Raw genomic sequence first — 23,889 nt, 5'->3', positions numbered from 1 at the left:
ATTCGAACAATGTGTAGTTTCGCTTCAATGTCACGTGTTTTGCTTCAAAAAACCCCTAGTTTCGTTTGTATGTCATTCATAAAGGTCTAGTTCCGCTTCAAAGGACACCTTTCGCTTGAATTTACATGGTATTTCGCTTGAAAGAGACACCTTTCGCTTATATGACACTTGGTTCCGCTTCTGAGTAATAGGTTTCGCTTCAAAACCATCCAGGTCCGCTTATTGTGTCACTAAGTAATAGGTTTCGCTTCAAAGTTCTTGAAAGTTCCGCTTAGTTGTCCAAACAGTTTCGCTTGAAAGACATCTAATGTTTCGCTTTTTAGTCATTAAGTGATTCCGCTTATTAGTCATTGAATGGTTCCACTGAAGATGTGTCATTGATGTGCATTTATAGTCACTTTAAATTGTCGGTTTTAGTGAAGTGATCGGCCCAATCAATGCACAGGTGCACAAGTGCCGCCCATTCAGTTTAGTGGTCCAATGAGAAGTAGAGGGTTGGTTTAGTGGATTTATTAGCCCAAGAACTGTTGTCGGCCACAACTTATTAGTTGCATGTGAAAAAGTCATTTTAATAATTGTTCGGATCTATATATCAGCAGCCCAATGAGATTTTATAAATGATAAACTTGCCGCCCATTTAATAAAAGGTCAAATGGTTCATTAATTGTTGTTTGTTGGCTGAGTGGGTTTTGCGGCCCTATAGGATAAATCAGATTGAAGTTTGAATTGATTGTTGTCGGTACATTGTTTCAGCCCATGTATCGGTCCAATTAAAAGCATTCAATTTGTCGGCTGTTAGTGGAAATTGGCGGCCCAACAGATTTCAAGTTGTTGTTAGCTACTAAATAATACTTGTTGGTCAAAGTCATCGGTCCAATGAGGAATATGCTATAGTATGTAAACTCTTAACAAGCGGCCCATTTATTAATAAATAAACAGTTTTTGGCCCAAGTTCAAAGCATATCAGTTCAAAAGAGGTGGTCCAGTTCATTTGAACCTCGTCAGGTCGGTTGGAAGTCGGGCAAGGTCGTTTGAAAGTCCATCAGTTAGTTCGTAGTGAATCTGGTCGTTTGAATTTAATCCAGGTCACAGTAGTTCGCGTGTTTTGACAACAAACTCAATTCACATCAAATTCAGTCTGCACAGTGTGTAAATCTTCAGTCCGCACAGAATATTCATCAGTTCGAGCGTTCCAGTTCACACAGAGTATCAGTTTAATTCAGTTGTATTGATAGCATTTAAACTGATTGTATTTTGTTTGTGTGTACGTCAGGTAATTCGAGATCGTAAGGTGATACAAGTGTGAAACATGGATACTGAGTTTTACAACGCGTTTGCTACAACCCCTGCTAGTCCGTCTGACATTACAAAGACCATGACAATGGAGAATGAAACCGGAACAATGCAAAAGCCTCCAAAACTGATGGGAATTGAAGATTATCACGGATGGAAGAAACGGTTCGAGAATTGGGTTCAGGCGAATCATCTGAAATCTTGGGAGAGCATCGAAACTGAATATGAGAGGCCAAAGAATTCAGTGGGTGTCGATAAAATCATTTCAGAATTCACGGAGCAAGAAAGAGATAGTTATAAAGCAGAAAAGATGATGATTAATTTGCTACAACAAGCTGTTAAGGAGGATATATTTGTATTGCTTCAACATGATGAAAATGCTTATTCTATCTGGGAAGCTCTTAAAAAGAAGTTTGAGGGAAGTACTGAAATGCTACAAAGTAAAGCAGCTTTGTTGAAAAAGGAGTTTGAGCTGTTTACGTGTATGCCTGGTGAGACGACCAAGACTCTTATTGAGAGATACTGTCATCTTGTTCGCACCATGTCACAGATAAAGATTACAAAAACTCCAGCTGAATGGGTTGAAAAGCTTGCTGATGCATTACCGCAAAAGGAATGGGGCACATATCTGATGATATTGAAGAATTCCGGACAGTTTAGCAGGCTATCAATTGCACAGTTTATTGAGAAACTGGAGGCTCAAGATCTTGAACAGCAGAAAATTGCCAGAATGAACAGTGCTACTCATCAGCAAGATATCAAATTGTACTAGAAAGGAAATGTTCAAACTGCTGAAGCCAGTCCAAAGATACAAACTGCATTTAGTGCTAGAAATCAATCTGAACCAAGCAGTCAAGGATCTGTCAATACTAGTAGGTTCTCAACGGTAAATCCTCCAAGTGCTCAAAGTACATCAGTTGGAAATGGTCATCTGTTACAATGCAATGTGGCTCTACATCTTCAAAACGGACAGAATTATACTGAAGAAGTTGTAAAGAGTCATATGGGTCTATTGGTCACTGCATTGGAATCTTATGAAGGGTTGATTGCAGGAAGAATTGGCAATCCAATGCTGACAAAAGAAGATTATGACCAGATCGATGCCGAGGAGCTAGAATTGATGGACATCAAGCAGGCCTTAGCGAGTGTTTTGAGGAGAGCTGAAAAGTTTAGATTGATTACAGGGAGAACTGATTTCTTGGATGCAAATCTTTCTAATCTTGGATTTGATAAATCTAAAGTTGTCTGTTTTCGTTGCAGGGAGAAAGGTCACTTTAAAAGGGAGTGCAAGAATCAGGAGCCGAGAGGAGCGAAGGAGTCTTCTGGAAAAGATGATTATTATAGGAAGACCATTTATCAGCAAATCACTCATCAACCACATCAACAAAAAGAACCTCAAACGGCACATGGAAGAATGATCGAGGATGCAAACAGGAAAGCTTATTATGGCATTGTTGATAAAGATGATGAGAAAATGGCTGAAGGTTTTAGCTGGGACAAGTGTATTCCAGCTGATTCAAATGTTCATGCTTTCATTGCACATATTATTCGAAAGCCAGAAATGCTGAAGGAATGGATGGAAGTGTTATCTGATGAAGAGAAAAGTGAAGATGAAGGATCTGTTTCTTCTGAAAACAGTTCATCAGAAACAAGTGATGATGAAGAAATGGAACAGATAAATTTGGGAAAAACTCATTTATCTTCTGACACTTTTGAATTTTATTTTGCAGAAAAGTTGAAGAAATTGAAAGAGAAGAAAGCTGCTAAAGAATTGAAAGAAGTCAAAGTGATTGAGAAGATTGTGGAAGTTGAAAAGAGAGTTGAAGTCGAGAAGATCGTTGAAGTCACAAAACCCTGTCTTACATGTTTAGAGTCTTGTAAACAATGTATAGAAAAAGATGAGAGGTTTAGTGAGTTAGAAAAGCTGAAAGAACAATTGTTATTTGATGTAAAGAATTTGAAAAAGTCATATGACGTATTGAACAGGCATGTGAATAGTCTGGAGAAGACTAACTCTGAAAGAGAGAAAGCTTTGAAAATGATGAATGCTACCATGATGACAAAGCAGAAAGAGATCAACATGTACATAGAAGAATGTGCAAAGTGGAAGAAAGAGTTGGATAATGAAGCAGCTGAGAATGAAAGAATCAGAAGATTACTGCAAAGTTACAAAGGTTGTGACTACATAATCGATAGAATTTATCCAACAGTTGAAGGTTTTGAGGCATTTAAAGATGAAGAAACAAAGCCAAAGAAGAAGAAGGATACTGGTAAGAAACAGGGTGTCTGTTATAATAAGTGTCCGCCTCCGATTTGGGAAGGGTACTCGCCTAGAAAACCTAATGAGGAAGAACTAAAACAGGCGGTCAATATTAAGCTAGAATCCGAGATAACCGATGTTTTACCGGATAATATTGACGTCACGTTCACAGCGTCCGACACAGATCATGAGTCCAAATTGATAAAACGAGTGGTCGATCAGGTGTTGGATAAGGATGAGGAGTCAGAGTCAAAGTCCGAGTCCGAAAGTTCGTGTCAGTCAGTCGGGAGTTCAAATTCGTCCGAAAAGAGTTCGAAATCATCGGGAAAACGGGTTTATAGTAAAGAATTTTTGCTGTCAAAATCTAATTTGAATGACGAAACGTTTGAAGTTGCATATACTTTGAATGATTCTGACAAATTATATTTTGATAAAGAGTTTCCAATAAGAGGTGTTAAAAATGAATTGATCAAAAAGGTTTTCAAACTTACAGAAATTAATATTTCTGAAATAAAAGATTTACATCTTACTGGTAAACCTAAACTTTACACCTCAAGAGTACAACAAAGATTAAACAAGAAAAAAGGTTACAATTCTGGTTCTGGTTTTCAAAAGAAACCAAACCAAAATCGTAGCTACAAAAGGAAAGGACTTGGTTTTACTCCACCAGAAAACTATAAAAATGAAAAATTTTCTAAAACAAATACAAAATTTGTTTCAGGTACAAGCTCGGAAGAAGAAGCAAAAAGCCCATTCTGGAAACAATCTAACGAAGAATTTCTTGCCGACAGAGAAAGAATGGAGCTTATGTGAAGAAAGAAACAAGAACCTGTTTCCAATGCAATGAAGCTGGTCACATTGCATGGAATTGTCCTAAAGCGACAAACACAAAACCGGGAGTTTCTGGAAAATTGAAAGAAGTTATTGTTGATAAAACCGAACCACCAACTGAACAATTTAAAGTTTTCAAAAATTCATCATTTGAAGTTGGTGAGTGTTCGAAGACATTTTACAGGCGAAATGTAAAACTTGACAACCAAAAATGGGTTGTTAAGAAATCTGAGGTAAAATCTGGTGATGAATCTGATTCCACAAAATCAGAGGAGCCACAGTTTAATGAGAGTGATCAAAATTCAGTTCCTTCAATAGATGACGACAACTTTTCACCATTGAGGACTGAAAATTTTAAAAGGAAAGTTGGAAAGTTTGAAATCTCAAATCAGAGTTTTTCTGAAAAAGATAATTTTGATGTTGAAAAAGCATTTAATGGGAAAGTTAAGAAGATTTTCGGAAAAATGGTTGATGGGAAGGTGAAAGGGGTAAAAGACTTTTACGCTAAGAAGAAAGCAACTTACACCTCAACAAAATCTGAACTGAAATCACCCAAGGCTGGTCAGGCTTGGGTGGACATTTTCTTCGATTGAAAAACTTGACTTTGCCAGAGATCCCAAGTTTGTAATCGTGGATCAGGAATCGGCATCATTCATGTATTATGAGTTTGTATGGAAAATTCTTAAAATTGTTAAAACTTTACAGGTTGAATGACTACGCCGGAGCTTCCAGGTTGGTAAGTGCGAAGCAGGAATTGGCATTTTGAATATACATACAAGTGATATTGTATGGTTATTTTACAAGTGGTACAGATTGCTTAATTGTAAAATAGTAAATCAGGGACATTAAGTTGTACTTGATTTACTAACTCATGATAACACAAAGACCAAGATGATGAACCATACCCCCGATTTTAACAAAGTGATAAACCTACAAGTGATTTTTATCTTAATAAATTCATTTTCCGGAAAAATCATTTTGATTGAAACAAACTTAAGTGTTTTGAAATCTAAATGAGAAAATGGTTTGTGAAAGAGGGAGTTCAGATTGTTTATGCCTTGTGAATGGCGAATTGAGGCGATTTGATATCGGTTGTCATGTTTCTGTACAGTTTGTTTTGAATTTTCTTCAAGTAGGTCAAGAGTTTAGTTTTGTTTTTCAAATTTTTCGTTAATGTGTTTGCATTTTAGGGGGAGTAGATATTTCTGAAAATCCAAAAACATTAGAAAATTTGAAAAAGCCAAAAACATGATAAAATTCAAAAATGAGTTTTGTTGTAAAAAGAGGAAATGATAGTACATCAGTGGACTGTCACAACATGCTAAAGAATTGGAGAGATAAAAATGTGATAAACAATCTCACTGCGGATATGCCAGTAGGTTTTTATACATTTAGTAGATTGTGATGAGATATAAACCTAAAAATTTAAACTTGCTTATTCTGTGGGTAACAACATCTTGGATATATAGGTAACCCTTGAAATCTTGTTTGAAAGGTCCCTTATTCTGAGATACTAGGTCTTTATGCTCAGTGATATCTGGGGTATTATCCCGGGACTTCTGCTGTATGGAAGTACTGACCTAGTCCCCGGATAATGCTTTCCGCAAATGCTTGAAACATAGCATCGCCCTCAGCAAGCTGATGAAACAATAAAATTGATAGTCGCTGCTGTTGAAACAAAAAGATCCTCTAAAGGGGACACACCGAAAAGTCGAAGCCGTCATCTCTCTGCGTATACGAAAGTATCGACTTGAGCTCTCACGGCCCTCGCATTTAACCCCTGAAGAGATATCATCTGTGGTATACTCACCTGTAAGACTGAATATTGGGATCTGGATACGGGAGTATATTCAAGTAGTGGGACACACGGATAAGTTTAAGTTCTTAAGACATTAATATCGTATCTCGGATCAATTGAAATTTGTGTGAAAATTTAAGTGGATAAATATACTGACAATCTAGGTGAATTGTTTAGAACTTAAAATGAAATGAAGCTTAACGGTGTTGGTGACTTGTCTCAAAAACTGATATGATCCTCTTACACGAACTCACAAAAAAATTTTGTTTGTAAATATTTCTTTACTGCATTTCATATTTCTTTATTACAAAATCCAAAAAGATTTTCAGTGTGTTTTAGCATAAAGTTTCAAAAATTCAAAAAGATTTTCGACAACTGGTATTGAAAAGCAGATTTTCAAAATTCCGAGTGCTAAACATGATGAGCAATATTTGAGGGGGAATGTATTTTTGGAATTAAATGTTTTCATATTCTAACCTTTCAAGTGGTTCATCAAAATCTGTGTTTTGTTTTGAAGGAGAGTTTGAATTAGTGTGAGTGTTTATGTTTGAAATATATATGTGAGAGAAATTTACTTTGAGGTAGAGTTTGTGCAGGAAAAGATGTGCTAGGTTATTTGTTCCTGAGATCTGAGTTAGATGAGAGTCAGGTTCCGATACCTGAGGACTCTGATTGGAGGTAGCCAGGCAACGATCTTGGAACATGAAGAGTGAGGCTGATTGATACTGAAAAATTGTGAGATGGAAAGCCAGACAACGATCCTAAAGCTGATGATGCTGATGATCTGAAGAAATGCCAGCATATCGCAAGGGGGAGTCTGAAGACTTGCGTGAATAGACTGAGAGTGATGCCCAGAGACAGATCAAGACTGAAGATGCGAAGACTCGACACTTAAAGACTCGTCAACATCTGAGGGGGAGTCTGTTGGTGCACTACATCTGTCGACTTCATCTTGTATCGAGTCTTAGTCTTAGAATGTTAGATTAGGGCGAATTGTACGAGGTTTCACTTATGTGTACATGTCCGTTCAAGGGAAACCTTATGAGAGGTTCCACTTCAATGTACATGTCCGTTCAAGGGAAACCTTATGAGAGGTTCCACTTGAATGTACATGCCCGTTCAAGGGAAACCTTATGAGAGGTTCCACTTCAATGTACATGTCCATTCAAGGGAAACCTCCAACACTATAAATACCTTTCAAGGGAAACCATTTGTAACATTCTGATTTTCCATACCGAGGTGCTGCCGGTGTGAGAATGGATTGTAAACACTGTTATATCAATCAACAAAGTGATTTAAGTGAAGATCTTGCTATTTCTACGTCAGGTACTTGTTTTCCGCACCTGTATCTGATCAAAACTCCTCTGATTGACTCGTTCGGGTCAGAATCCGATTCTACATTGAATGGTATGGTTGATAAGCAAACCTACAAGTGGTTGAACAAGAGGTTTTCACCTACAAGTGGTTAATCAAGGTCATTAAGTTGAACTTGATTTAACTTTCATACAAAGTGACTGAAAGAACAAAATGATGAGTTTATCCCCTAACCTACATGTGTTTTATGAAATTAACAAAACTTATTTTCTGGAAAAACCATTTTGATTAAAACAAACATAAGTGTTTTTGAAATCATAATGGGAAAATAGTTTGTTGTCAGGGGGAGTTCTGATTGTTTGTGCCAAGTGGATGGAGATTTGAAGCAATTCACATGGGTTTGTCAAATTTTCTTTAAATGGTTTTGAATTTTAGGGGGAGTAAGAAATTTCAGAAAATCCAAAAACATTAGAAAATTTGAAAAAGTAAAAAACATGATAAAATCAAAAACGAGTTTTGTTGTATAAAAGAGGAAATGATAGTACATCAGTGGACTATCACAGCATGCTAAAAATTTGGAAAGTCAAATGTGATAAATGATCTCACTGAGGATGTGCCAGTAGGTTTTTACACACTTAGTAGATTGCGTTCGAGATATAACCCTATAATATCAAACTTGCTTATTTCGTGGGGAACATTTCTCGGATATATAGGTAACCCCTGAAATCTTGTTTGAAGGGCTTTCTATTTCTGACATACTAGGTCTTTGTGCGTGATGATATCTGGGGTATTATACCTGGACTTCTGATTTTGCGGAAGCAATAGCCTAGTCCTCGTATAATGCTCTGCACTGCTTTAATCTTAAAGCTCACCCTCAGTACAAAAAATGATGAAACATTGAAAAATGCTAATCATGTGCTGTTGAAGAAAAGATCCCCAAACGGGACACACCTTAAAGACGAGGCATCATCTCTTTGTCTGAACGGAAGTTCTAACCTGAGCTCTCATGGTCTCGCATTAACCCGTTTACAGATATCATTAGTGTACACTCACCTGTAAGACTGAATATAGAAGTCTGGATACGGGAGTATATTCTGAGGTGGAACACGCGAATAAGTTTAAGTCCTTAAAACATTAAATCTAGTATCTCGAAACAGTTGAACTTTGTGTGAAAATTTAAGTGGATCAGTATACTGACAATCTAAGTGAATCGTTTAGAACATAAAATGTTCAAAGCTTAACTGGTTAGTGATTTGTCTCATAAATTGATATGATCCTCTTACACAAACTCACAAAAATATTGTCTGTAAATATTTCTTTACCGAATTTCAAAAACCCAAAAATGATTTTAAGTGTGTTTTAGCATAAAATTTTGAAAATCAAAAAGATTTTATTTCATCTTTTTTTCGACAACTGATGTTGAAAAGCTGATTTTCAAAATTCCGAGTGCTAAACATGATGAACAACAGGTTTGGAAGTGTTTGAAGAAAGAGATGATTTGAAAATTGTTCTTACAAGTGGTCATCAGAGATTATAAATGTTAAATCAGTTTGATTGATATCTGCAGGTGATTTATAACTTTGTCAAATTTTTAAAATTTGTAAAACTTATGTTTTGGGTAGAGTTTATGCAGGTTAGCCAGGTTTTGATTCCTGAAGATATGTAGATTTGAGCCAAGTTTTAGAACCTGTCGCTGTGTAGAGCCAGGAAACGTTCTTGAACCTGTGAAAGCCAGACTTCTATCCCAGCACAATTTAAGGGGGAGTCTGCCAGCAAAGAAGAGTCTGTTGAGGTAAGAGCCAGATTCGAATCCTGAGGTACACACTAGCTGCAGATGCTGAAGAACTTAAGGAATCAAGAGACCTGATCAAGAGATGTATAGAGCCAGGTTGCAATTCTGGAAGAGAAAGTGAAAGAGATTTTGAATGAAAGAGAGAGAAGAAGAGAAAGAGATTGGAGATGCTTACATTGTCAAATACTTCGGAAAGAGCATGAAGACTGATAAAGACTGAAGACTTTGAAGACTCGACACTGAAGACTTCGTCAACATCCAAGGGGGAGTCTGTTGGTGCATATGTCTGTCGACTTCGTCTTGTATCGAGTCTTGTAATAGGATATATAGATCAGGGCACGTCATACGAGAAAAACAAGAAAATATAGGTTGAGGCCATTTCGCACGAAATGGCTTTGGCATTCTGCACGAAATGCCATTCCGCGTGAGACTGTTCCGTGCGAAATGGATACTCTATAAATAGTTGCCTTGAGTCTTTCATTTGTAACGATTCTGATTCCGGTACTGAGGTGCTGCCGAAGTATTATCTGATCTGTAATTGTTGTTATATCAATATACAAGACAGTTAAAGTGTATGTCAAGCTGATTCAAAGTCGATACGTTTGTTTCCGCCTCTCGTATTGATTAGAACTCTTCTGAACGACTCATAAGGTCGCACAAACGATCCTTCATAAAGAAGAAGAAGGAGACTCATGTGGAGCCATCTGGAAATAACAAGAGAAAGTTTGCAAATTTCAAGAAGGGTACTCGGGCAAATAACAACAACAATGCCAAAAAGGGAAAGGGCACATGGGTATCCTACCTAAGTGCGACAATTGTCGACGTCATCATACCGGGCGATGTAAATATGGAAAATGTGATAACTGTGGCAAGGTGGGGCATGTAAAGGAGACGTATTGGCATGGTACTGGACGTGGAAATGGAGGTCAAGATGGTAGCGGAAATCGCGGAGGAAACAACGACAACAACAACTATCAAGGCAGAAATGGTGATGATCAAGGACGTGGTCAAGGTTGTTTTAACTGTGGAGACAAAGGGCATTTCAGGAAATATTGCCCTAAAAACAATTAGGCACATGGAAGAGTGCTCAACATCGGAGCTAGGGAAGCATGCTAGGATCCAAACGTGGTTATCGGTACGTCCCCTGTTAGTCAACGTTATGCATCTGTGCTATTTGATACTGGTGCCTTTTTTAGCTTCATATCTCTAGAGTTTAAGAATATACTTGGTTTAGTAGCAAGTAAGTTAGATATCCCGTTTTCGATAGAACTAGCTAATGGGAAGCTAGTAAAAGCCAAAGGAGAGATTAGAGGCTGTGTTATAGAGCCCGGAGAGCGTGAGTTTTTGATAGATCTTCTGCCAGTTGAATTGGGAAGCTTCGATGTCGTAGTTGGGATGGATAGGTTGTCGAGTAATCGTGCAGAGATTGTATGCCATGAGAAGGTTATCCGCATCCTGATGGCGAATGAAGAGATGATTGTGATACACGGGGAGAAGCAGGATATGCCTCTGTGGATTATTAGTTGTTTGAAGGCACGAAAGTTTTTGTGTAAAGGATGTGTTGCCTTCTTAGCGGATGTCGTGGACAAGGATGCCGAAGAACCGAAGCTCGAAGATACCCCTGTGGTAAGGGAATATCCTGAAGTCTTCCCCAAAGACTTGCCAGGATTACCTCCTCAACGACAAGTCAAATTCCACATTGACTTGATTCCAGGCGCCGCACCCGTAGCCAAGGCACCTTATCGCCTTGCGCCTTCAGAAATGCAAGAATTGTCAACACAGCTTCGGGAGTTGCTAGATAAGGGATTTATTAGGCCAAACTTCTTGCCTTGGGGAGCTCCAGTTCTGTTCGTAAAAAATAAGGGCAGTAGTTTTCGAATGTGTATCGACTATCGGGAGCTGAACAAGCTAACCATCAAGAAATTGGTATCCCTTGTCGAGGATTGATGATTTATTCGACCAACTTCAAGAATCAAGTTTCGATCAGGTTATCACCAGCTGCGGATTCAGGAAGAAAGTATACCGAAGAACACCGAGTCAGAAATTTGTTTTTATACATACGCTAATGTTGTGTTTATATATAGTACACAAAACAGTTACACACAGAATACAACACTTTGAAGGTTTAGGAAACATGCATTTAGGACCTTCAGGGACTTATGTCAAAGTCCATTAGAGGTTATCTCGTAAAAACCACGTCTATTAACTCGGACAAACACCATTATTTTTCCATGCATGCTATTTTAGTTAACCGAACAGATAAAGTACCCAAATTTCTTTTTTTGAAATTCCCACTTTTGCATCTAATGAGTAGATTCTCACATTCCTACCCCTCTTAATGGTCCTTGTATCACGAGCATTTATTTCATTATACCGAATACTCAATGCTTCATTTCTTGAAAATTCATAGGTTACGCATGCATCGTTTGTTACGCATGTGGTCTCGTTTCGAATAGACGTTTCATCAAAGTCTAAATACTATTTCACTATATCCAGTTATTGCCTTGTGACTCTGATAACCTGCATTGTTGTAGGTGTTGACTCCTTGATATCAAATCAACAAAACTTTCCTGAAATTACTTTTCCTTCCGGTTGCATACATGGTTTATCCTTGTAACCGTGCCGAAACTCCCTTGTCGATACATATATTTATTGTCGAACTGCGCTGAAACCAAGTTCAATTGCTTGAGCTTGTCCATTTCATTTATTCAATTCAAGACATCATGTGATGTATTGAAAGTATCATATTCAAATTCATTTTAGCAAGTGTTTCTTTTGTTCCGAGTCATAGTAGACTTGTTCGGTCTGCGACTCCATTAAATCGTTTGTTGGTTTCGACACCTTGTGGTGATGCTTTCACTAAATTGAAGCTTGCGCTAATCCCGTTTACGCATCTCATACACGGATTTAATTGTTTATTTATTGACTTGCTCTAAATCCGCTCTGTTTTATCATGATTAAAGCAGTCTTAACACAAACGTGTGCTAAGACAATGGTACATAAATTCATTTTAGTGTACCTCCTAACAGTTCTTTCATTATCGTTAGAATGCCTTGCTACAATTATTGCTTATTCATCTTCGGTTGAAAACAGTAGTTCTTTGATGTTCCATATTCAATTGAAAACCCTATGACATTGTTTAAATCAAATCCTCAGATTTGTTTCAGTGCGCTTTCATTTGAGTTCAAACACGGTGAACTTGTCCGGTCACCGCCATTATTAAATTATGTCATTCACTACGACACCTTGCGGTGTCGATGTAAACTTGTAGCTTGTGCTAATCATGGTCAACTGTTTCATACAAAACTACGTATATTTTACGTTTGACTCGTCTTTTAAACACTCTTCATGCAGCTATGTATTAAGACAATGATACACCAGATTCGATTGTATTTCATTTCGGTGTATTCTTGCAATTCAATAATGTCAACACACTAATTTTATTCATTTATTTGTTCGAAAGTTGACAGATCATTTTCATGTCACTATTACATTTGAGCTTGTTGATTCTGAGTTCATCTAGCGGATGTTATTGTTTCTAGAACTCATTTGCATATTGTAAACGATCGTTTGGAATTCTATCGGTCAAAACTCCTCTTTTGTTGAACCCCTTTTAACTAAGTTACACTAGGTTATACATCTATACGTCTCGTATCCTTTGACATCAAAATCTGAAACACATACCTTTTAACCGCTAGGTTCTTATTGTTGTAATATGTCCCTGGATTCACCTGATTCGAATAAGTCTTGTTACGATTTCGTGGTTAATCACTTTGGTATTATTCATATTCATACACGCATAACGTAACCCTCAGGAGTTAATGTAGTTTAAATTTCGAGAACGAAATTTTCTTAACAGGGGGAGAATGTGACAATTGTCAAATTTGCATGTATCCGTACAATTATTAAACAGTAATTAGTGCTTAACGACTGTGCTGATTTAACATTTATTACATGAATTGTTTCTGATCTTGCTATCATGCATACATATGCATCCTATATTGCAAAATGTCATATCATTATTGCATGCAACACTTACTGATTTAAATGATGCACGAAACAAAGGTAGCACAGTTATCAGACAAATCTCACATAAACTAGTATAGTGTGTAGGAAACCAAGAGTTACACTAGTATAGTGTGTAGGAAAGTAAGGATCACAAAATTGCCTTCCTATTGATAGTTTAAGTGCCGGAAAGTACCTAAAACTCACATAAACTGCAGAATTCTGTAGAATTCAGCAAAATTCAGCTTCTAAACAACTTAATATACTGTCACAAAAGGTACTTCATACATTGTAAAACTGCACTATTTAGCACTTTAACGAACGGATAACCGAACGAATAACTGAACACTACCCAAAACATCACAAATAGACTAGAAGCATTGTTTTTATGATATAAAGCTAGTTATGGGGATCAAACACCTTAAAAATCATAAAAACACGTAGACACACTTAATATCATCATAAACCTTCTAACTTCGACATATAACCCTTAACTTCCAAATTTTACACCCCCCCCCCCATTTGAAACCGGCCCCAAAGGGACCCCAAAACCTTTTCCACTAAAGTATTTCATATGTTAGCTAGATATTGGAGATTTAAACTTATGGTTAAACACATGTTGGAGAATGATTATAAGAGACCTTTAGTTGGAGAAACATTATCACTTTCCTCATTTTTCAAACTCATCTTCTCCTCTTTCCTTCTACACCTTACGGCCAACAACACCCACACACACATCTTCATTTTCACTCATCTTACTAGCAATCCAAGCTTATACAAAGGTGAAGGAAGGTGATCTAAGGAAGCTACAAGTGGTAGAAGTTGAAGGACCTTCTTGTGGAGCTTTTAACCTCTCATTTTCTTCTATATTCATCTTCATCTTGTTTGTGTCACTTCCCTAGCCACTAGAGCTAGTAGTAAGCCTTCTAAACACAATATTACTTCATGTTATTAGTATGTACAAGTTACACCATCAAAGAAACTAAACTTTAAACAATGGTAACATGAAGATCTAACATAATATAAGTGAAATCAAGTTGTTTTGAAGTTGTTTGATGTATGTGATGAAGTTATGAATGTTGAATCTTGTGTTTATGTTTAGATCCATCATGTTAAAGCTTATTAGAAGCTTAGATCTAACAAGTTTAAGCATGGATCTTGAAAGATCCATGGTTAAACTTGAAGATGAACTTGAAAAGTCTTTATGTGAACATGAAAGATGGTTTTAAAGTATGATTCTTATGATCTTGAGGTGAAAAAGTTTATTGACGAACAAGTTATGAAACTAAACTTCTTAAAAAGTTTGTTAAAATTTAACAACACTTATTTTCGGAAGAATTATGTATGTAAAGTGTAGATCTAAAAGACTACACATTTTTAACAATAATCAAGTTCATCATAAGGTCTTACATGATGAAATTAGTGTATGTAACTTATTATGTTGATTAGAAATTGATTTTGACGATGAAAAGAAAATAAACACATGTTTTGAAAACATGGGAAACCTCCATTTTTAGGGGAAACTATGTGAAAATTTTTATAAAATTTTGACATTTAGAAAAATATAAGTTTTGGTGAAACTTATTCCTAAAATATTTACCTAAAAATATTTACTAAGGTTTTCTAATTTCTGTATAAAATTTCAAGTCAAGAAATAAGGATTTCTTCAAGGTTAAAATTCAATATTAACTATGTGTATTTTTAGGAAAAATATATATTTAGTGGTTGCCAAATTTTGTGCTATGTGTATATTATTTGTATTATATGTAGTAGTGTATTAGTAACTTGAAAAATACACTAAATACTCCCAAGGAGTATAAATACCAAAATATACACAAAAATATTCAAGGAAGTATTTATAAATATATATACAAGATTCTTAAACTTTGACCCGCACGTTTAGTTGGTTAATTATATTGCAATACCAAACACTTTTGATACAAGATTTACGCTTATCGACTCTAGTAGTCGTACGAGGAATTGCAATATGTATACAAGCCATGAATTTGACACACTCACAAAAGCTATGTACTCGCCAACTTTTTATGTTGACTCTCTTTTCATATATGTTTCAGGAGCTGTTGTTTGATGTTATGATCATGCTTCACATAGGATTGGACGTGGGCCTTAGTGATTATAAAATATGAAAGACAATTGTACTGCTTGTTTGTTTCTAATTCCAAGACATTGTAAACAATTAACCTAATAATACAAAACTTTGAACACCATGTGTTGTGAAACAATAGTTCTGTGACATGACTCCCCGATGTTTCCGCCGCGGTTTGTTGTTTTACGCGGTCGGAGTGTTACAGAAAGATTGGTATCAGAGCAATGGTTATAGGGAATTAGGTTATTAGTAATGCTTTGACCTAGATTATAACCTTTCTAGGACCCTAACACAAGTTATCTTGTGTTTAGATCTTAAAACAATATCGTCACCTATCCTTAGGTGACTACCACAACGAGAACACAAATTTCAAATCCGTTTTGAAAATCAATCATTTATCCTTAGATGATTTGTTTTATGGCTTCATGCCTTCAAAGTTTTCAAAATCTCGTCGAAGTTTGGGTCTTATTAATGTGAACACGTGCAATCTGGAAGGGTGGGTGAATGTACCTCGAATTGTTCTATCTAAGGCTAAAGTGTTCGTACAAATCTGCATTATCAGACCAGTCACTCTTACCTGGGAACTCTTAGGGTGAGTGTCCACTTATAGGCTAAAGCATGTAATCGCGATACATTATAAAGACCTATTTACTTTGATTTGTCATTGTGTGTCATTTGTTTGTTTTAAGCAACGAACGAATGACCACCTTCCTTATGTTTCATAGATATTGTGTTACCTCTTTTGATTATCTAATGTCAATCTCACATTTCCTCATGCTTCCTTCTCTTTTAGAATGCCTCATTGATGTGATCAAACTCAAGATGCCGCTATAGCAGCCATGATCGCTCAACAAATCATTGTTGGGCTCCCAAACCTTATCACCCAGATAAATCAAGCGAACAACAACAATAACAACAACAATGCACCCGTTCCGTGCAACTACAAAGAGTTCAATTCGGCTAAACCACTCAAATTTTCTGGGTCTGATGGAGCTACTAGGCTCCTACAGTGGTTCGAGAGTCTTGAACGCACGTTTCGACACGTTCAAAGCCCGAATGAACAAAAGGTTGAGTTTGCGTCAAGTGTCTTTCAGAAGAGGGCACTTACATGGTGGAATGGTGTGATGAGAGATAGCGGTGCCGATGTGGCAATGGCTCAAAATTGGGAAGAACTTCGCGCTCTAATGATGAAGGAATTTTTCCTCGTCATGAACTACGGGTACTGGAGAACGAATTTGTGATAATTGTCAAATTTGCATGTATCCGTACAATTATTAAACAGTAATTAGTGCTTAATGACTGTGTTGATTTAACATTTATTACATGAATTGTTTCTGATCTTGCTATCATGCATACATATGCATCCTATATTGCAAAATGTCATATCATTATTGCAGGCAACACTTGTTCATTTAAATGATGCACGAAACAAAGGTAGCACAATTATCAGACAAATCAGAAAAATGCTGACGGAGTTCAGTGCATAGACAGACATGGTATTGAGACACATAATGAGCTGGAAACCAAGAGTTACACTAGTATAGTGTGTAGGAAAGTAAGGATCACAAAACTGCCTTCCTAGTGATAGTTGAAGTGCCGGAAAGTGCCTAAAACTCACATAAACTGCAGAATTCTGCAGAATTCAGCAAAATTCAGCTTCTAAACAACTTAATATCATGCAGAAATATGGTTAAATGGTCTTGAATGCTTTCCTAAGTGTCGAGAATCAAAATTGTCATGAAAATTAACATAAAGCACACTAAACTGCATAGTTTAGCACCTAGTAACTAACTAACCTAACTAATACTTGAATTTTAACTAACTAAACAAACTATTAGTTACTACCTAAGCCTAGGACCCCCCCCCCACCTTGTAATCGGCCAACAAGGGCCCCACATCAAGATTTTATTTACATATTATATTGGATCATGTTTGTTCTTTATAAAACATAAAAACCATTAGATAAAATGGTAGTGGTGGATTTTATAAGTAACCTTTAGAACTTAACATCTTCATTTCACCAACACACTCCATCTTCTTCTTCCCTTCTTCTTTGGGTCCCGAGAACAACAACAACAATATCACCATCATCAATCAATCTTCATTCAATTCCAAGTAATCACAAGGGTGTAAGAAGGTGTATAAGGAAGCTTGGAGCTTGTGGAAGTTGAAGGACCTTTCTCTTATGCTTTTATCCACTCCATTTCAACCAGTAATCATCCCTAGCCTTGAGCTAGTAGTAAGAACACTCTACACTTCATTTTACATCTTATTTTAGTGGTTAAAAGAAGATACAAGCTGTTGATCATGATGAACACTAAGAATCTTGAACTTGAAACTTGAACATAAGCTTAAAAACATAAGAAATCATGATGTTTATGTGTTGTTATGCTTGTTGATTGTTGATTGCTCATGTTATTGATGTAAATCATCATGTGATCTTGCTAGATAGTGATTAAAGACATAATCTAGCAAGATGAGAGGATGATTATGTTAAGAATCAATAGATCATCCATATGTAAATCATGAACTTGAAGTGTAAAATGTTTTTCTCGTAAAATGATGATCAAAGTAAACATAAAGGCTTTTAAATCTATAATTTCAAGAATGATTTTTCAAGCAACCAAGTTAAAAATACAATGTTTACTTAAGCTTGGTTCTTAAAGGAATTAACCACATTTTTAGTGGTTAAACAAGTGTAGGAATATATATGTGACAAGAAAAACTCAAGAAGAAACATTTTTTGAAAAATAATTTACAAGTTGTAAACATCTAACTTCTTTAAAAATGATGTTTTTAAATAAACAATCACACTTTAAATGCTAACTAAGCCTACTAAATACACTAGTAAGTTACTACAAATTTTTGTAAACTTTCAAGTTCATGAAGTAGTAATTTATGCTTGATTTTGGCAAATTGGTAAGTGTTGATTGGTTTATTGTTGATTGTTGATTGTGGTGATTTATAAAAGAAAATGATAGGATTTGAAAGCATGGAAACCTCCATTTTTAGGGGAAACTATGGCAAATTTTTTCTAGAAATGTAACACTTAGAAAAATATTTTTCAATAAATATTTACAAGTATATTTTAAACCATGAATTTTCATATAAAACTTGCCATAATTTTGTACAAAAAAATTATAAATATTGGAGGTTGGTTTTTGTAAATAAAAGTGACTAAATATGTATTTAGGAAATATATATTTAGATGTCACCATGTGTGTGATTATTTGTATATTATGTGTATTAGTTATATTATATTAGGACTTGAAATAATATAACTCATTAAAATAAATAAAAATTACAATCCAAAATATTACCAAAATTATAAGAATATGAATATATAATTTATACCCAAAATATTGGGTAAACCGAACAAGGAATATAACTTACAAAAATATTCCGGAAATTTAATTCATAAGTATATTTTGGTAACTAGTATTTTGGACACCAAGGGAAAAAAATATGATTTTTATAATTATTACAAAGATATATCATATTTTTTGACAACGAGAAAAATATTTTATTTTTGGTAAGTAAAAATATATATTTTCTTGGAACTATTAGAAGATATATTATTTTTGGGAGAAAATATATATTTTCTTTAATAAACATGAAATATGTTATTTTTGGGTTAAAAAAATAAGTTTATATATATTTTCCAAGTTAAACTTGAAAATATATTATTTTTAAGACTTATATGAAATTTATAAATATTTTTGCCAAGAGAAAAATTATAAGAAATTTATCTATGTAATATTTCTTAAAATATATATTGATGTATTTTTATTAGAAATATTGTTTCGGAAAAGTTAATACAAAAAAATTAAGTATAAGATACTTAATAAACACAATAAAATACGTATTCCCGTACGTATAATTATACACCGCAATATGCCACCGACAATTGGCAAAAATACACAAGGTTAAGAACACAAATATACATACCCCCATCCTTGGGAAGTTATACATGTACAAATACATAAAAGTGTCAAGTTGAAATATATTATTTTAACTAATATTCCAAAATTCATAAATATAATTTAAGTTAAAATATTTATTGTTTTAACAAATAATTATATAACTTGGAATAATATTAAAGACACAATGAAATGTAACTCAAAGACACTAATTAACACTAAGTCAAGGCACGACCCGCTCGTCTAATAAACCGTAGTACGTTTGTAGGAAGTCATGTGAACGAGTATCAGTTGTGAGTTACGTCGGATTGAATTGAAGAACGCAAAACTGTGAGTTCATGTCCCCTTTTCTTTTAACTGTTTTCGGATTTATAACTTTGGGGGTGAAGTACATGTTATAAATTGTTCACAAACGTTTATATGTGGTATGGTTAGATAAGGAAAGGTATTGCTAGATCATGTGAGTGGTGGGTACAACGCTTAAGACCATTAATCCTCGTAGTAGGACCGAGGGACATGAGTGATAGATCTATTTGGGTGTAGCGAGCCCACACCCATGAGGACCGCGGGTTGGACCATGAGGTGACTATGTCTTACAGCCAGAGACAAAATCTGCTAGGTTTGAGCCTTCCTGCATCACGTCACACATATTAATGGCCTTGCAAACCATTAATGATCTGTTTTCCTTGTTTGCTTTCATACCGGGTTTACAAAATATACATCCTTACAATGATTATAAGGTTTATTCGTGCGCACTTACAAAACACGTGAACTCGCTCAACTTTTGTTGATGTTTTCAAACAACATGTATTTCAGGAAACTAAATATGGATCTGGCAGGCGTTGGAAGTTTTCAAGTGTTGGCTATAATAAAAGATGTCATCCGAGGTCGAATGGTTTGGGTTATGTATTTTTATCCCGGATATGATACATGGCTCAAAGCCTAGTTGTTGTTTGTGTATTTGTTAAGTCCTTATGGAACCTAAAACTTTGTTGGTGTTGTGTTTTGAACATGAAGTCTGTGTTTGGGATTTGAAAACAACGTTGTTTGTAATGTTTTAAAACTATCTATGGATGATCATCTTGGATTTTTATCATATAGTTGTTTGTTATGGTTGAATGCAATGATATTAAGCAAGTCACACATAATCACGCTTCCGCAAAAGTCAGGGTGTGACAGTTTGGTATCAGAGCTTCCATTGTAGCGAACTAGGATTCCTTCTCGAGTCTAGAATACAATCACTAGGGCTCTCTCACGAAAATATTTTTACAACATGTTTTCATTGCATATATACACAACACCCAAATCCATGGCACAAACGTTTTACAAAAAGGAAAGACAAGAAACACGATTGCATGGTCACATTGGTGGTTTAGTCTACATGAGGTCGACTAGGAAAGATAGAGAAAGTTTCATGAAGGATAATGTGAATACATGGTTACATGATAAAATTGCCTTTGTTTGCATGTAGTAAGTGTTAGTGGTTACTATATGTACATAGGTTAGGATTACGACGATACAGGCACACATGTCATCCTCAGAGAGTGGGATTGTCGAATGCTCGCGACCCGATGGCAGTCGCATCAGACGACGAGGTTATGCCCGCGCCAGAGATATATACGTCAGAATTGAGAGTGATCCTGACATGCTGTCCGAGGACGAGGACGACTTCCAGCTGTTCGTGCTACCAGACTTTGGCGATGATTTACCCTTGCTGATGGTTTCCCTGACGAGGATCCTTTTGTCATCCCTGTTCCAGTCCATGACCACCTCATCATTGGTCATCCCGATGGTGAGAACATCGTGGCTCCGATCCTCGATCCTGTTCCTCTTGTAGTCATTCCTCCCGAGGATTGGCCTTTCGACGATTTGTTTGATGATGACGTTGATTTGTTTGTTGATGGTCCTCATGTCGACGCCCAGAGTGATGGAGAGATAGATGATGATGTTGTTGCTGTCCCACATCCTGAGATTCCTGTCATTGAGTTATCCTCCGATTCTAGTTTGCACTCTGTCTCAGATTCCTTTGAGTCTGTGACATCTTCAACTTTACAGACGGTCGGATTGCAGCTTTTTGCTACTGACTCAGACGACGACACCGCTATATCTGCCGCACTATCACCTACTCGAGATCCCACGCCTCCACACGACCCAGAGCCTGCTCCTGAGCTAGCTCCTGTTCCTTTTGGGTCAGCCTGATGTTGCACCTATTGATCTTGAGCCGATTCCTGATCCTGACCATGTTCCGTTTGAATTACCAGATATTGCACTCCCTATTCCCGACCCAGTACCTGCACCTGTTGATCTTCCTTTTAGCCGAGCCATTTATTCCTCCACCCGCAACCGCTGATGTTGCTCCTCTCCCTCCTATAGAATCCAATGTCCATCGCAGCGACTTACCTATCATTTTATTACAGGACATCCCTACACCCCGTCCGGGGGAAGGTACTTCAGGTCAGGACTCGCGCGACGATCCTTTTGCTTCAGCAGCATTTCCTCTGACCTCACAGGTTGTACCACTTGCTCCCTTCGCATCCACACCGCTGGACGAGCCATTCCGATGGTTTCCACCGTACACCATGCCGATCTCAGACCCCTACCATCCCTCACATTATGGAGGCTACACACGGGATGAGTTGCTCAGCTACAGTTTGAGATTTTGAGTCATAGAGTTCTAGAGCTGGAGCTGACACCACGTCCTCCACCCTGTCCCTGTCAGTCCACTTTTGTTCCTCCACATTCCTCACCTCCTCCTTTTGCACACCCACCTGCTACTCTTACACTTTTTCCAAGCTTTGATGCTCGTTTCCTCACTGTCGAGCAGCAGATCAGTTACTCATTTCGCCGTGTATACGAACTCGGGAAAGAGCTCGCACATGTTCACAGTTTGCTTTCTTCCCTACTCCACCTCCGTCATCAGTACAGTAGGTTTGGTCTTATGAAGATACATTACCTTTGGTGAGAGCACTACTATTGAGCCGAGATTGTGAAGACTTTGAAGACCACTTTTGACCACGTGATTTTTGGTATATCGACAGACTTATTGGACAAGGGTAGTGTGACCCTATGTCCCTTTTGATGTGATACACCTTATGAGCAATGTGACTATGGTTGGTAATTAATGAAAGCTCAATCGTCATGATCTCACCTAAACACTTTGATGATTTATATGTTGTGCTATGATGATGTTGTTGCAAGATTACTTGCTATGATGAATGCTTATATATACGCGTACATACGAACTTTAGACAACTATTTACTTACTTAACGAATAAGACCTGACCTATCCGATCTCCTTCTTAGAAGATGTCGCCTTGAAGGAACACCGATGCCGACAACCCTCTGCCGACGACAGAGGCGGAATTACAAGAGCGCATCTCACAGGCCATCGCACAGCACGAGGCCCTTCGCTCCAAACACAGCGGATGTACCTCAGGAAATAACCCACCCAACGGTAATGTTTAGTCACTTAAGACACATTACAAAACGTTTGGACATTTCCAAGTGTGCTTTGCTAATGCCTTATGTGAATGATGTTGCTTATGTCACAGGCTGCACTTACAAGTAGTTCTTGAGCTGCAAGCCCCTGGATTTCGACGGCACTGGAGGTGCCGTAGCTTTTGTGCGTTGGGTTGAGAAAACGGATTCTGTTTTGCGATTGAGCAAATGTCCTCCAGAGCAACAAGTCACGTACATTTCTGAACTGTTTCTAGATGGGGCTCTGTGATGGTGGAACCTTCAGGTTCAAACGTTGGGTGAGACTGCTGCGTATGCTTTGACATGGGACGAACTGAAAGAGCTGATGCGTAAGAAGTATTGTTCGAGGGCAGAAATCCAGAGGTTGGAAACTGAATTCTGGAACTTGAAAATGCAAGGTTCAAAGATAACTGAGTATGTGCAAAGGTTTCATGATTTATCTAGGGTGGTTCCTTATTTGGTGGAGCCAAAGTTTAAGAGGATTGAACGCTTCATCTAGGGATTGGCACCTCAGATTCTAAGCATGGTGACAGCATCTAAACCTCCAACGATTACCGATGCCATTGACTTATGTGTGGCGCTCACTGAAGAAGCAGTTAGACTGGGAAAATTCTCAATCTCTGAAGAGAAGAAGGAGACTCATGTGGAGCCATCTGGAAATAACAAGAGAAAGTTCGCAAATTTCAAGAAGGGTACTCGGGCAAATAACAACAACAATGCCAAAAAGGGAAAGGGCACATGGGTATCCTACCTAAGTGCGATAATTGTCGACGTCATCATACCGGGCGATGTAAATATGGAAAATGTGATAACTGTGGCAAGGTGAGGCATGTAAAGGAGACGTGTTGGCATGGTACTGGACGTGGAAATGGAGGTCAAGATGGTAGCGGAAATCGCGGAGGAAACTACGACAACAACAACTATCAAGGCGGAAAAGGTGATGATAAAGGATGTGGTTAAGGTTATTTTAACTGTGGAGACAAATGGCATTTCATGAAATATTGCCCTAAAACAATTAGGCGCGTGGAAGAGTGCTCAACATCGGAGCTAGGGAAGCACGCTAGGATCCAAACGTGGTTATCGGTACGTCCC

The sequence above is a fragment of the Helianthus annuus genome, chromosome 12, assembly GCF_002127325.2.
Source record: "Helianthus annuus cultivar XRQ/B chromosome 12, HanXRQr2.0-SUNRISE, whole genome shotgun sequence".
NCBI classification, from domain to species: Eukaryota; Viridiplantae; Streptophyta; class Magnoliopsida; order Asterales; family Asteraceae; genus Helianthus; species Helianthus annuus.
Note: the sequence above shows the minus strand (reverse complement) of the source record.